The sequence below is a fragment of the Tupaia chinensis genome, unplaced genomic scaffold (genome assembly GCF_000334495.1).
Source record: "Tupaia chinensis unplaced genomic scaffold, TupChi_1.0 Scaffold147433_1, whole genome shotgun sequence".
NCBI classification, from domain to species: Eukaryota; Metazoa; Chordata; class Mammalia; order Scandentia; family Tupaiidae; genus Tupaia; species Tupaia belangeri.
The window spans coordinates 2,914,363-2,926,588 of record NW_006207284.1 but is presented as its reverse complement, the minus strand read 5'-3'; the positions used below and the strand labels follow the sequence as shown (position 1 = coordinate 2,926,588).

Here is a 12,226-nt window from a genome sequence, read left to right as displayed (position 1 = left end):
GGGACAGAAAGAAGTCAGCAAAATTCTGTGGCCAGATCTCTGAGGTTAGATGGGGAGAAGTGGTGCCAGGTAAGGTCAGAAAATCAAGGCAAGTGTAGACATAGGTAAATCTGCTAAAGCATTTCAAGGCCTTTATCTTCGCTCTAAGAGCAAGGGGAAGTGTTTAAGCAGGGATGGGTAGCATGATCAGGCTTGTGTTTTTAGAAATGATAACTCTGACTAAAGGGTGGAGAGGAAATTAGAAGGGGCCTGAGTGAATCTGGGGAGACCATTAAGCAAGAGTGTGTGATCCAAGTGACAGATGATGGTCTCAGTCATGAATCAACATTTCTTTAACCTGTACATTCACAAATGGGCACTCTGCCGAGAGCACCATGGAATAAGAGACACTACAATGTCACTGGAGTTGAAAGGTAATAAAGGGGACAACAGGTGATATAGCGTGACAGATGATGGTCTCAGTCATGAATCAACATTTCTTTAACCTGTACATTCACAAATGGGCACTCTGCCGAGAGTACCATGGAATAGGAGACACTACAATGTCATTGGAGTTGAAAGGTAATAAAGGGGCCAACAGATGATATAGTGGTTAAGACACTGGACTCCCATGTGGCCAACTGCAATTCAAGTCCTAGACCCGGCAGCTTGAAAATTACACTGGGCATGTGTGTGTGCATGCCCCAAATCCCAGGAGGAGAATGGAGGAGGAGGGATTGTGGCATGGCTATCCTCTCTAGGGGGTGATTTCTCACTTTCCCTCTCACTGTCTCTCTCTTCTCTGGCAAGCACATGCTCCCTATGGCAAAAGCCTTTTAAAAAAGTCACAAAGACTATGAAGTAAACACATTAAGTGATTTATTTCTTCCAGATTTATTTGCCAAAGCTTTACTTTTCCACTTCTCCTCAAACTCAATATGTCCACAAGAGAATGAGGCCCTCACTTGCGGCCACATTCCTTTCTCCCATCTGCCACACCTTCCTGCCTCTGCATCCTTTGTTTGTGAACACTGGATGCCACCTGTGGCAATTTATCTGTCCTTCAACCCCATGTCCAGTCTGTCACTTAGTGACCCTGGCAGGAAGAACCTGAGTGAGTCCAGGTCCCCTGACCCCATCTGCCTTATCCTGCAGCCCTGTTCTAGCGAGTGGGCTACACCTGGGTCTATGTAGAACAAGACAATTGAACATTTATTCTCTTGTATTTCGTGGGTGCAACTGTTAGGTTTAAATCTCTTCTTTTTTATGAAAGTTTCCTGTACTATTCTGGCTGCCTTCTCTTCAAAGTCTTAAATCCAGCAATCCACATCATGAAATTTACTTTTGAATCACTGACTTGTTCTTCAATTAGCTACATTTCTTGAACAATGAAATAAGAGATCTGACAATATTTATAGCACAACCAATATCTTATGTGGACACTTAGCATAGAAAACCTTACATGTTGAGACCAGCAGTTAGCGTAATGACTATGTCGCTGGACTCCCATGTAGTCGACCGTGGTTTGTGTCCCAGACCCGGCAGCTTAAATTCACGCCGGGTGCATGTGCGTGTGTGCCCAAGATCCCAAGAGGAGAATGGAGGAGAAAGGATTGCAGCGTGGCCATCCACCCGGGGGTGATTTCTTGCTTTCTGTCTCTCTGTCTCTCTCTGCCTGTCTGGCGAGCGCATGCGCCCTATAAAAAAAAAAAAAAAAAAAAAAAAAAAAAAAAAAAAAAAAAAAAAAAAAAAACCTTACATTTTAATTGTTAAGGAAATGTATTTTTTTTTTTTTAGAGTTTTTTGCTATATATTGAACAAAGGTTGATAGACCCAGAAAACCTCCCCTGCTTCCTGGCTATGCGTGAGACACTTCGTCCAAAGGGCATAAGAAGCATACCTTGAGAATCATTAGCCACAAATGCTTCTAAGGTCTCTCTCAGCCCCAAAATTCTGTGGTTTGTCATCTTTTAAATACCACATAATCTCACTAAACTGTTTTTGCTCTAATGCTTATCTTTTCTTTTTTTTTTTTTTTTTTTTTTTTTTTTTTTTAAATCGCCTTCCTCCATGACTGCAAATCAGTTCCTTTGTACCTCCAGTGAACTGAGTTGAATTGTGTTCCCCAAACCCTCATGTCCACCAAAAACTTAAATTGCAACCTTATTTAGAAACCAGATCTTTGGAAGCCACTGGGTGGTATGACAGTTGGGACACTGGACTCTCACATGGCCAACTGTAGTTCGAGTCCCAGATCTGGTGGCTTGCTTTTCACTTTCCCTTTCTATTTCTGTCTTTCTCTCGCCAAACTAAAAATAATTAATAATAATAATAATAATAATAACAAATAAAATTAAATAAATAAATAATAATTTTTTAAAAGAGAGAGAGAAATCAGGCCTCTGTAAATGTAACTAGTTAAAATGAGATCGTAGTAGAGTGAGGGAAGTTGTAAGTTCAATACGACCGATGTCCATTTAACAAGAGGAGACTCTGAGAGAGAAAAGACACAGAGCGGGAAGGCCAACTGACAGCAGAGGCAGAGCCCGGACCGATGCTGCCATAAACCAAGGAGCTCCAAGAATGGGTGATAAGCTGGAAGAGGCAAGGGAGACCCCTCCACTAGAGACCTCAGAAAGAGCATGGTCCTGCTGACACTCAATTTGGCGCTTTAATTTTTTATGTCCCAAGCTGTTTTTTATTTTCATTAATCATACAAATAATGTTTTATAATATCCCAGGGCACACCGGAGAATTTGGCAGTCTGATCAGGGAGGAGGGTCCCCTTAAAGAACCACAGGCAGATGACATTGGCACAGAGTGCCCACAAGGTTCACGGTGTAACTTGTGGCTTGTGTCCATCGTGCAGGTGGCTCTTCCTCAACATCACGACTGGGCGCTCGGCAATGTAAGGGAGCTTCACTCCACTTCCCCAGCTCAGGGGTCTCCTTCCTTGGCAGTGTTTTCCCATCATCTCCGTTTTCCTTAGCTTGGCCTTATCCAGACTGGCAGTTTCCCACATGTTCAGTTTATCTGCCATTTTCTCTTTTTTTTCTTTTTAATTTAATGTTATTTATTATCATAATATCTGCCATTTTCCTGAGACACTCCTCGGTGTCTGCTCTGAGTCCAGGCTCTTGGTACTCCCACTTGCATAGCTGCAGCAAGAGAACCAATTTCAGACTTCTGGCCCCCATAACTGTAAGAGAATACATTTCTGTTATTTTAAGTTTCCCAGTTTGTGAAGATTTGTTATAGCATTTTAGGAAACTAATATTTCCAATAAAAACTCATTTTACATATGTTTTAGTCAATTCTCTGCTGCTTAGTAAATGAATACCACAGACTAGGTGATATACAAAGAATAAAGGTCTGTTCAGCACAGTTCTGGCCCAAGGTCAAGGAGCCATGTCCAGAGAGGGTCTTGTTGGTGAGGACTTCCTGCAGAGTCCCATGGCAGTGAGTGGCACTGCATGGTGAAGGAATGAGAGAGTGTGTGTGTTTATGTGTCTGCCCTGATCTTACTCCCTCTTCTTATAAACCCACCAGTATTTAATCCTGGAGACCCATTCTGATGACCTTACCTAATCCTAATCACCTCTGAAAGGCTTCACTTCTATATCTCATAGATTAAATTTCCACTCTTTAATTTTAGAGGTTTTCATCACAGGACACATGTGCTCACAGGACAGAGAGACAGAAAGACTGATACAGTAAGAACAAAAGTGAGAAATCACCGTCCGGAGGGATGGCCATGCCGTGATGCCTTTCTCCTCCATTCTCCTCCCGGGATCTTGGGCACACATGCACGTGCATCCGGCATGAGTTTCAAGCCACTGGGTTCAGGACTCGAACTGCAGTCAGCCAGGCCACATAGGAGTCCCGCAATGCAACTGCTGTACCATCTGTTGGTCCCAAGTTTCCACCCTCTTAATACCCTTACAATAAATTTCAACATGTGAATTTTGGAGGGACATGTTCAAACCATAGGGATATACTGTCTCCAGACATATTTTTTTTAACTTCTGCTTTCATCATGTCCCACTCCTATTTATTTCATTTCAGGAAGTATTAGATTTATTAAGCAACTACTATATGGTAGGTACTGTGGTGATACTAAATGTACAGAGGTGAGCAACACCAGTATGGCATCTGCCTCCAAAGAGCTTTCAGTCTAGTGAAGACAGATACTGAACAACCAGAGACTCTCTCTAATGTATAATTATAAATTGTGATGAAAATAATTGGTTGTTGTGACATATAATTGGAGATATAAGGTAGAAGGCGTTAAGCTGATGCCCAACAGATAAATAGAACCAACCTGATTACCAATGAAGGGACACAGAGAAGCAGAGACAGCACGTGAGCAAAGCCTGGGATAGCAAGGAGCTTGGAGCGTTTGAGGAACTTAAATATAAAGAGGCTGTTGTGGCTGAAGATTGGTAAGCAAGGAGAAAGTGACTCAGGATGAGTTTAGGGAAGAAAGCAAAGACCAGATTACAGAAGACCAAGTTTAAGACCCTTGGACCGGGACCAGCAGTTGATGTAATGGCTATGTCGCTGGACTCCCATGTAGTCCACTGCCACCGGACCCGGTGGCTTAAACTCACACCAGGCACATGTGTGTTCATGCCCAAGATCCCAAGAGGAGAATGGAGGAGAAGGGATTGTGGTGTGGCCATCCCTCGCTTTCTGTCTCTCTGTGTTTCTGGCGAATGCATGCACCCTATAGCAAAAACCTCTAAAAAAAAAAAAAAAAAAAAAAAAAAAAAAAAAAAAAAAAAAAAAAAAAAAAAAAGACCTTTGGAGAAAAGAAAAAGAAAAAGAAGAAGAAAAAAAAAAAAAAGGCCTTTGGGCATGATCTTCATGAAGTGAGAAGACACTGACAACTCTCAAACAGGAGCATGACCTATGTCTAAGTTTTTAAAGCTATCTCTGGGTACAGTCAGAAGGGTACAATGGGATCAAATACAAAATGAGGTGACCCATTAGGAGGTAATGTAGTACTAGGCATGAACTTGAGTTATAGCTAGATTTGAGATATACTTTTTAGGTGTAGCCAACAGGACACACTGATAAATTGAATCTGAGAGGAGGGTGGGATATCAACAGATTATGGCTTTAAAGATTAGTTGGAAAACAATGCTATTACTGAGATTCAGAAGATTGGGTGTATTCATTAGGGATACAGTCTAAGCTGCTATTCAAAATGGTCCTGACACACGGTGGTTCAAAGTTGGAAATATTTCTCTCTTGTACAGTAAATCATAGGTAAAGAGTTCCAGGCTAGTAAGGCAGCTTTGCCATCTGAAGTTTCTATATTTGAATCTAAGTTAGCCGTGTTAAGCTTTAGCTCTCATACCTGCATCTCATCCAGCAAGCAGAGCACAATTCTACGGTCATCATTTGAAAACCTGCATTACTTCTGTTGGCATCCCATTGCTCAGAGCCTAGACACACAACCACATCTAACTAAAATGGAGACATGAAATGAAGCCTTTTCTGGGCAGCTGTACACTAAGCTAAAATTGGAAAGTCTTTTTACAAAGGAAAAAGAATGGAGAGGATATTGGAGGAAATCTCAGATGCACTGTAAATGGGAATGAGGAACATGTGAATAGGAGGTTCCTGTGGAATATCTAAATAGAGATGTGAAGTAGGTGGATGGAAATACAAGTCTAAGGAGCTCAAGGGGTAGAATGAGGTCAGAGATATGTACTTGGGAATTATCTCCATGCAGACGATAGTTAAAGTCATAGGACTAGACTAAATCAAGTGCAGTAGCTAGAGGACTTCCAACACTTAGAGGTTGTCTACGAGGATGTAATTACAAAGGAGTCTTAGAAGACCAATAAAATAGGGGCAAAGCCAACAAATGTAAGGTGTTATGGAAGCCAACAGCCAAGAGCATTTCCAAAAGAGTAGCCCATTGCATAACATGTGAATGAGATACTCGGTAAGACAAGGATGCAGACATGGATAATGTATCTGCTGCCAATCTAAGCCTTTCTTCTTTCTATCAAAGTCTTTAGAATCTGTTTTCAGTCTATCTAGCCAAACATATTCCTCTCTACTTCCTGTTCTGTAACCATGTCTATATTCTTTTTTTTTCTTTAACTTTTTTTTTTTTTGAGAGGTTTTTGCTACAGGGCACATGTGCTCGCCAGAAAGACAGAGAGAGACAGAGACAGAAAGCAAGAAATCACTCACCAGGAGGGACAGCCATGCCACAATCCCTTCTCCTCCATCCTCTTGGGATCTTGGGCACGCACGCACATGTGCCCAGTGTAAGTTTAAGCCACCGGGTCCAGGACTCAAACCGTGGTCAACTACATGGGAGTCCAGCGACATAGCCATTACACCAACTGCTGGTCCCAACCATGTCTATATTCGAAGAGTCCCTCAAAATGTCAGCTGGTTCCTACCTTTGATCAGACTCTTCTTTCAGCCTGGATTGATATTTCTCCCCAATGCTACCCACATTATTTCTATTTTTCAAGGTTCCCCACTCATGAAGCCATCTTTGGCTCTTAGAGCCCACAGCTATACACTAAACTGTTTTTTTCATTGCATTTCTTGCATTATTTTTTTCTCTAACTCCTGAAGGTGAAGAATACATTACATATATTCCATATCCCCAGTAAGCTAATAGAGGTAACCAAGTACTTAAGGTAGTGCACATATAATGTTTACTGACTAACATATAAATATACTTCTGGGAATAATTAGAACAGATGCTTAACATTTTAGATATGAGATTATCTGATTCAAATCTCTAATTTACACATGATTTCTCACTTTCTCTCTCGGTCTCTCACTGTCTCACACGTGTCCTATGGCAAAACCTTAAAAGGATGCTAGTCAATATTCAATCACCATTCTTATCAGTGAGCCCTATTGAAACATTGTGCCCTACTGTGTGCCCTCTTTCACTAACCATCCCTTTGTCTTGGTTCCCGCTATAGTTTCCCATCAAGCATCAATTAGGCACCTGGTAAGCACCAGGCTCTGTGATGAACAAGACAAACCTTTCCCTTAGGAATTCTGTAGATATAGAAGCTGGAGTCTGCGTCAATCTCCCTTCCGGATATCCAGCTGTGTGCCAGCTTCAAGGAGCTCTGGGGCATATACACAGAAATAAAGTCAAGCCCCCAGATTTATTGATTCAGGCACTAAAAACAACAGATTTACATGCATGAACTGACTTTCACCTGCCCCACCAAAACCTCTCCACCCATATGCTGAAACATATGTCAAGTTTAGTGTCAAATACCAAATTTTAGTATAAGCCACTTCTTTTGAGTAAATAGTATATTTAACTTTGGGGAATTATCAAGCTGTTCTTTAAATTAAATAGCCCTCTCTGAATCTTACTGAACTATGTCCATCACCTCATTATTAGCTATAGGTGACACAATAAGATATATAATGATTTGTGAATAATCTGCTACTTCTGAAAGCACTTACTTGACAAACTTATTGTGGTCTCATTCTGAAAAGCAAAATTTGTCTTTAGCACCAGTTCCTATGCCAGGTTCCTGCTGTCAACCAGCATGCACGCTATTTTAACGGTATAGCCATTGCCAAAGGAGAGTTCAAAGACCTAAACCTTGATGACGTTAAGGAGAAATATTTGGTGCTTTTTTTCTATCTTTTGGATTTCACCTTTGTGCGGCCTACAGAAACTATCACTGTTAGTGACAAAGTGAATGAATTTCATGATGCACACTGTGGAGTTATTGCGGTTTCAGCAGACTCCCACTTTAGCCACCTTGCTTAGACAAGCACGCCCAGGAAGAACGGTGGTTTGGGTCACATGAACATCTTCCTCTTGTCAGACTTAAACAAATTTCATGAAACAAGGTGCACTGTTAAAAGGGTCCTCATCTTGCGGTCGACAAGTGGCATAATGGTTAAAGGCACTGACCTCCCACATGGCCAACCACAGTTCAAGTCTTGGACCTGATGGCTTCCTTTCTCACTTTCCCCATCTCTTTCTCTGTTTCTGGTCAAACTGGAAAATCATAATAAGTAAAGTTAAAATAAAATAATTTTTAAAAAAAAAAGAAGGTCCTGGTCTTGCACTAAGAGGTGTCTTCATAATTGACCCCAATGGAGTTATCAAGTTGAGTGTCAGTGATCTCCCAGTGGGCCAAAGGATGGAAGAGACCCACCACTTGGTGAAGGCATTACAGTTTGTGGAAAGCCATGGAGAAGTCTCCCAAAAAAGTGACACCAGATTCTTCCACAATCGAGCCAATCCCCACTGCTTCCAAAGAGTACTTTGAGAAGGTAAATCAGTAATCATTCCCTGAGTGCCTTCAGCTCCTCCCACCAGGAAAGAACCACAGTTGGAACCCTTGGAACCCACTTTTAGCATTTCAAAATGATTACTTATAGAAGGCAAAAAAAAAAGTTATGCTTGTATTCATAACAGTTACTCTAAATGTGTCAGCAATGTTCTGGGTAGTCTTCTATTGATAACATCTTGATGGCTAGCTATTTTTTAACAAACTGCCTGGTTCACCCATATCTTAGATCATGTCTTCATTGGGTAAGGGAAATCCTTCTTTCTTAGCCTTACTTGAATATTTGTCTACATCATAGCAGTACTACAACCATCAAAAGCTTCTGATTAAGAGTTCTGAAATTTCTTGGGAACCAGCAGTTAGCATAATGGCTATGTCGCTGGACTCCCACGTAGTCAACCGCGGTTCGCGTCCCAGACCCGGTGGCTTAAAACTCACGCCGGGCACATGTGCGTGCGTGCCCAAGATCCCGAGAGGAGAATGGAGGAGAAGGGATTGCGGCGTGGCCATCCCCTCTGGGGTGTGATTTCTCGCTTTCTGTCTCTATGTCTCTCTTTGTCTGTCTGGCAAGCGCACGCGCCCTATAGCGAAAACCTCTCAAAAAAAAAAAAAGAGTTCTAAAATTTCTTTAATTTCTTTGCATTAAACTGAATTTTCTTTTAAAGTAACAAAGATCATAGTTTTAAGTTGTTAGCATCAGCAATTTAACTCTCACAATGGATGTACATGTGATTGAAACAATGTGAATTGTGTTATTAATAAAACATAGTGGCATAGTGACTTAACTGATCGTGCTTGGTCCCCACTCCTGAAGATTATATTTATGGTTATTTTAATTATTGGTTAGCTGACTTCGTGTCTGCATACATTTCTAGATATTGATTAGTATAATTATAAAAGATATTTATTTAATCCAGGAAATGCATTTTGAAATCAATATAATTAATTTCTTTCTTGAAATGTTCCATGTAAAATATATGATAGAAAATAAATATATTTTAAAATATATTTTTAAAAAAGAAATGACTCTAACTATGGTGCCAGTTTACACTGACCAGAAAATTAACAAGAGGCTAACAGAGTGGTAGCTCTCAAACCTAGTTTCACTCTTATACGTGGGCCACTGGACCCCCTGTCCTGTAGAGGGTCTCTCTGACAAGGAATCCGGGAGATTGCAAGGAAACTCCCATGCAGAATGCATGCCTCAGGGACTCCAGAGCATGATCTAAGCACCCAGGCTCTTCTAAGTCCATGTTATAACAGCCCTAAGCCTACTGCCTAGGCCTCAGGTTTTTGTTCTCTAGGACACTCTCCTGAGGTCAAACATATCACTAATATGCACATTCTTATATCCAAGGACAGCCAAAGCATAGATATTTGTGGCAGGGAGGAAAGTGATATTTGAATTTGCCAGCTGACTATCACCAGGTGCCAGGAAGAAGGTCTTAAAGTATGGGACAGGGCTGGAAGTGGAAAAGAATAGGGTGGGCTGCTGCTTCCATTTGCACTTTTGCTCAGTTCCTCAAAGATTAGGTGGGCCATCTCAAATCCTTGTACAAAGAGCTGGGTTTGTAGGCACATCTCTTGCTCCGTGGCTGTATGGTTAATTCCCCATAAGGTGACTCCAGTGGGAGACAGCCATAGCAGGGAGTTTGCTGAGAAAGGACATCCTGAGATTCACCCACTTTGAGACCTCATTGCTAGTGGGAGTGGGAAGGAGTCTGTCTGCCATGGGAGCATTTGAAGTGTGTGTTTGATTATGACTCAGTGTTACACATTGGTCTTCATATCCAATCAGCCTTGCTCCACAAGAACAAATTCAACTAACTGGAATGGGTGTTTGTGGGGTAGAATGTGGCTTGAATGTTTCACTGTTTTCTTAAATTTTTTAGAACTCTGAGGTTTAGACTTTAAATTGGATATTTAAACCAATTTCAAAATGAATTTAAATTTTGGCCAAAATGATTATTCTGCTATTGTACAAGGTATTGTACAATCTTCAACTCTTAAAGGAGGCCCTGTAATTGCTCTAGAAAACAAATAATAATAGGGCCACCCAGTGGCATGGTGGTTAAGGTGCTGGATCCTACATGGCCAATTGCACAGTTAGAGTCTTGGACCCTGTGGCTTGAAAAACATGCTGGGGCATATGTGTGCATGCCCAAAATCCTGAGAGGAAAATGGAGAAGAGATTGCAGCATGGCCATCTCCCTGAGAAGTGATTTCTCACCTTCTTTCTTTCTCTGCCCCCTTCTTCTATCAAGCACGTGCACCCTATAGCAAAATAATAATAATGTTATTATAACTATTGTCATTAATGTTAAATAACAATGGTTCCTGTTTTATCTTTGTTTCTTACTCCTTCTCCCTGCTTCCTCTCATTCTCCTGACTGCATACAAGTGGCTAGTGTGCACACTAATGAGTTGTCCAGGCACTTAAGATTCTTAATCCCAAATCATAAAGACCCAAAGAAGGACCTCAGCTGCCATCCATAAATTTTTACTTAAAAGCAAGATAAAAGTGGAATTAATTCAGCACAGAGCCAAGGCAGTGAGGGAAAAAAATTATTAAGTGCCCATTCAAAATATGTATGTGTGACCTTACCCTTCCTGAGCTCATAACTTCTGTACATGCTTAATAGGTCATGTCATAGTTAATGCTTCTTTCTTCTGGGAAGGGTTTCACAACCCCTCCTCCCCTGAAATTCAGTTAGCACAGATGATTGGAGAATGGCAACACAGAAGCTTCTCCCTACTTTCTCTAAATGGAACGACTAATTCAGCTGTAACGGCAATTCCATCCAGATGCTCAGTCGTGGTTCATAGTATGAAAATCTGTAGTGGGGATTTGCTCAGGACGCTGAACAAAAGAAGCCATCATTATCCGTGGTCAGGAAAAAGTATTGTAATTAGTGTTAATATCCTCCTGCTGAGCTTCCTGTCATCATGCACATTCTGATCCCATCCTTGGGTTTTCCAGGACCTGATGTCCTGGTTATTTACAGGCAAGAATCAGAGCACTGATATGGGCAAACATGACTCTACGGCGGTCGGAGGAAAAGAATTAGCTTTAAAATGCCACCTGCATTCATTCTCTGGAATGAGATCGTTATAAAAATCAGTTCAGTAAGTGTAAATCTAGTGCATCTGATTTATAAATCTGTAACAACAGTAATTAAATAAAATCATGAGAAGACTATAGAGAGCATTGTCTTCAAACATGTGAACTGCCATTAAGGATCATCTGCAAATGAATCTGAAATGCTTGGATACCCATTAAGGGCTGAGGTTTCTCGGCAATAAATTTGGACTCTAGGGGAGACCAGACAAAGTCAGTGCTTAATAAATCCTTCTTGATGATGTCTTTGACAGGAAGAGGTGCAGGTGGGCCTTCCCCTGGATTCCTTTCATTGCACTCACCCCCTGAAGTCAGTTCCCCATGGGCAGATTTAAAAGAGAAAAGAAGAGCCCCAAAGACAGACTAAGAAAGAGAAACTTGATGTGCAAGTCCCACTGCAAAGGAGGGAAAAGAAAGATCCTACAAGTCATAGATTTCCAACAGAACTGGTGCACACAATCTTTGAAAAACTGAGGGGTTTAACTGACCCAACTAAAACCCTCCACATGAGATCTGAGTACCAGGCACTCTGCCAGCCACATATTTAATGTCACATTTAACATGTGTGGCTTGTGTTCAAAGCCAGGCTTGAGGAACAGTTACTTGAGAGGGTCATCTAAGCAGGGAAAAGAAAGGTACCCCTCGCCCACTTACTCCCACTAAAGTAAGAATGACTATGGTAACCTGTGACAGTGCAAAAATGTCTGCAGTGACTACGGTAGAAAGCCATCCAGTTTTTTGGCTCAGTTTTTTTGTTTTTTTGTTTTGTTTTGTTTTTAGCCCTAGAGGTTGGAACTGGCTGATATGAAGAGTACAAAAG

General features: G+C 41.3%; 1 pseudogene; it reads left to right on the top strand.

Moving 5' to 3' along the window:
* The first annotated feature begins 3,387 nt into the window (after nucleotides 1–3,387).
* On the top strand, nucleotides 3,388–8,283 carry LOC106734026 (thioredoxin-dependent peroxide reductase, mitochondrial-like; annotated as a pseudogene).
* The last annotated feature ends 3,943 nt before the right edge of the window (nucleotides 8,284–12,226 follow it).